A 4,177-nucleotide genomic window follows, 5' to 3' on the forward strand; every position below is an offset into this window, starting at 1 on the left:
CCCTCCAGGTTTAGTGTGACGCTTCTGGAAGCTTCCAGCCTGTTTTTTTTCTTTTCTGTTGTTTTAATCCCTTCTTGTTCGTTCTTTCGTTTTCCTCTTTTTTTATTTTTTTTCTGTTCTTTTGTTCCTATTATTGTTATTTCGTGACATTTCTCTTATTTTTTATTGTCATTTTCAGTTCTAAATTGTATTTTTATTTTTTTTCTTAAAATTGAACATTATCTAAACGTATATTTTTAATGGTGAACTCTTTTCAAATTGTAGAACTTTCCCAAATTTTGAGTTCATGAACTTTTATGAATGCATGGACTTTTTTTGAATACATGAACTTTCTTCAAATTCCCATACTTGTTCTAATGTTGTGTTTTTTTTAATTATGCAATAGTTTTTTGAGTTTGTGAACTTTTTCCAAGTTTGTGAAATATTTTCAATTCGTGATTTATTTTTTCAAATTCTTAATTGTTTTCAAATTCACGAACTTTTCTTAAATTCAATAAAAAATCTAAGTTTATGAATTTTTTTCCTATACCTGTTTTTTTTCAGGAAACCAGGTATCTGTTCATGATTTTGTTCATATTTTTGTTTTTTTTCAAAAAAGTTGGATGTCCTTTCAGCAACTACTTTTTTCTGCAGTGATTAGCAAATGAACATACAGAAACGAAGCGATTAAGCAAGCGACCGGGCGAAGCCACCAAGTTGTTCGCTCATGATTGGGTCGCGGCCCAAGTAGTCACATGCACGAGCGTCGGTTGTGCTTAAGGCCTAATTGACACAGCGATTTAGATCCTTAGCCGTTAGATGATGCTCGTGAACGTACTGGATCCATCTGCCACCCCGCACAGCGTTTTTACCATCAATTCATTGTTGTCACGCATGACACTTCGCACAGCGTTTTTACCATCAATTCATTGCTGTCACGCATGATACTAGATTTTTTTTTTTGAGCAACCACGCATGATACTAGATGGCCAGCCCAACTTAACAGGGCTGCTGCTCTACAGACTGATCCAGGTGCGTTCTGATGAACTGGGCCGACAAAGGAGCAAGGTGACCCGGCCCAGCAAGCGCTTCCAATGATTCTGGCAGCCCAACTACCGTCAACAACTGATTCTCGAGGAAAAAAACACTACCGCCAACAACTGTGTTTTTCGGTCGAGTCTGCTTACACCACTACGATGGTCGAGTTGCCGTTTCACGCAACTGATTTGTTGTCATTTGTTTGCTTGCTTGCAATTGTAGTGGACAAGTCAAGTTTGATTAGTGTCTTATGGGAAGTATGAACAATTTGCATCATGGGATGCGTCCACCCACCCCTAACTTTTCTTGATAGTTCGTATATCCAAGAGAATAGTAGTACGTACTATATCCTAGAGAAAAGGAGAAATAAAATCTACTTCTCTAGATATTCAAAATGAGGTTCGTACTGACATGCTCTTGGATAAAACGTAAATTGACAACAAATAATTCGAAATTAAAAATATCATTACTATTTCGGTGTGTTGATGCTCGACATATTTTTTTTGAAAGAACTTTATGGAACATGATTTAAACATTTTTTTTTCATGCCCCATTGGTCACCCCTCTCCCTGTCTTTCTCCTTAATCCAAAAAAACATGTTTGTATACTCTTATGGCATAAACACTGAATATATGGGTAGAGCATGTTTGATCCAAATTCCAGGTTAATTCAAATTTGTAAATATTTATACCATTCTTTCTTCAATGTAGACGGGCGCGGCAACACACGCTTTCATGTTGTAGTGTATAGTAGGGAGGAGGGGTCTCTAAGCTTTGCTAGATCACACGTGTTAATGGGGGAGGCCTTAAAGGAATCGACTGATCTAAAATTCCTACGTTGATGGAGGTCTCTTAGGAGATGGCAAAACGGGCGCGTCGGCTGCTTTTTGCAGAAGTTGAGATGGCAGCTACTTGGGGTCATCATCTCTGGTACTGCGTGGCACCATAGACCTAGCGACTTTGGAGATCTAGCTTGCCATGAGGCATTGCCACTAGCTGAAAATTTCTCAATTCCAACGATCGTTATTGCATGTAATTGTAAGATAGTGGTATATGACTTTTTGAAGAGAAGAGGAAGCAGTTATGAGGCGATTGTTAACGAGTTCGCTGCGAGAGCTAGTAATTTAGTTAGTTGCTTAGTAACTTTTGAAGGAAGAGTGTCAAATTTAGAGACTCATTTACTTGCCAAACACTCAGCTATGCTTGATCAGGGTCGTCATCCATGGCTTAGAGCATCTACAGCCAGACTTGGCAAATCCGACCTCCTATACGTCCGCGGATGCGCCTAGGCAGCTCGCGGGCGCATCCGGACGGACCCTTATATTTCGCTCCCGACATCCACGTATCTCAAATCCGGACTCTCAAATCCATGCAAAAATCCATGCACGTCGTTGATAAAAGTCAATGTCGCACGTAAATAACAAATGTTCGTACCGAGCTAGATAGTGTTTACAGAAAATTTATTTGAAGTGCACAACTCAAGCATTAGCTCCTTGGTTCCCATTGTGGGTCCATATGTGCTCCACAAGGCCATTGAGTATCTGCGTGTGCACCTGATGACCTCAAAGATTCTAATGCATCTGCAAAAAGTTCATAAGCTGAGCCGCATCTTGATCTTCCAGGATTTCAACTTGTTCACCAATCCATAAGTACGTGATGCCATCACTTCTACTATGATGGTGGCCTCTCTGGTGTGACCTTGATACATTCCCAGCAAACCTCTGGGGCAGTTCTTCCATTACCAATGCATGCAATCAATTGATCTGAGCATTTTTGGAAACCCCCTTGCCTCTCCAATAGACAACAACTTTTCTTTGGCCTACGCATTTGGTTCTCTGAGACACTAAGGTCCAAACACCTCCACAATGGCGCGGGCAAACTTGACAGTAGTCTTCAAGCACGTGCTCTTCCCCATCCTGACCATCTCACAAGTGGCATCTGCAACAGTACCAAGTGCAAGCATCCTTAGAGCAACCGCGCACTTCTACTTGTCAAATAAAGAGAGTTGTCCGCATAAAACCCTTCTGAGCTTGAAGTGTTGGAAATATGCCCTAGAGGAAATGATAAATTAGTTATTATTATATTTCCTTGTTCATGATAATCGTTTATTATCCATGCTATAATTGTATTGATAGGAAACTCAGATACATGTGTGGGTACATAGACAACACCAAGTCCCTAGTAAGCCTCTAGATGACTAGCTCGTTGATCAATAGATGGTTACGGTTTCCTGACAATGGACATTGGATGTCGTTGATAACGGGATCACATCATTAGGAGAATGATGTGATGGACAAGACCCAATCCTAAGCCTAGCACAAAGATCGTAGTTCGTATGCTAAAGCTTTTCTAATGTCAAGTATCATTTCCTTAGACCATGAGATTGTGCAACTCTCGGATACCGTAGGAATGCTTTGAGTGTACCAAACGTCACAACGTAACTGGGTGGCTATAAAGGTGCACTACAGGTATCTCCGAAAGTGTCTGTTGGGTTGGCACGAATCAAGACTGGGATTTGTCACTCCGTGTAAACGGAGAGGTATCTCTGGGCCCACTCGGTAGGACATCATCATAATGTGCCCAATGTGACCAAGGGGGTGATCACGGGATGATGTGTTACGGAACGAGTAAAGAGACTTGCCGGTAACGAGATTGAACAAGGTATCGGGATACCGACGATCGAATCTCGGGCAAGTACAATATCGCTAGACAAAGGGAATTGTATACGGGATCGATTGAGTCCTTGACATCGTGGTTCATCCGATGAGATCATCGTGGAACATGTGGGAGCCAACATGGGTATCCAGATCCCGCTGTTGGTTATTGACCGGAGAACGTCTCGGTCATGTCTACATGGTTCCCGAACCCATAGGGTCTACACACTTAAGGTTCGATGACGCTAGGGTTATAAAGGAAGTTTGTATGTGGTTACCGAATGTTGTTCGGGGTCCCGGATGAGATCCCGGACGTCACGAGGAGTTCCGGAATGGTCCGGAGGTAAAGATTTATATATGAGAAGTCCTGTTTTGGTCACCGAAAAAGTTTCGGGTTTTATCGGTAACGTACCGGGACCACCGGGAGGGTCCCGGGGGTCCACCAAGTGGGGCCACCGGCCCCAGAGGGCTGCATGGGCCAAGTGTGGAAGGGGACCAGCCCCAGGT

Source organism: Triticum dicoccoides, chromosome 3B (assembly GCF_002162155.2).
Source record: "Triticum dicoccoides isolate Atlit2015 ecotype Zavitan chromosome 3B, WEW_v2.0, whole genome shotgun sequence".
NCBI classification, from domain to species: Eukaryota; Viridiplantae; Streptophyta; class Magnoliopsida; order Poales; family Poaceae; genus Triticum; species Triticum dicoccoides.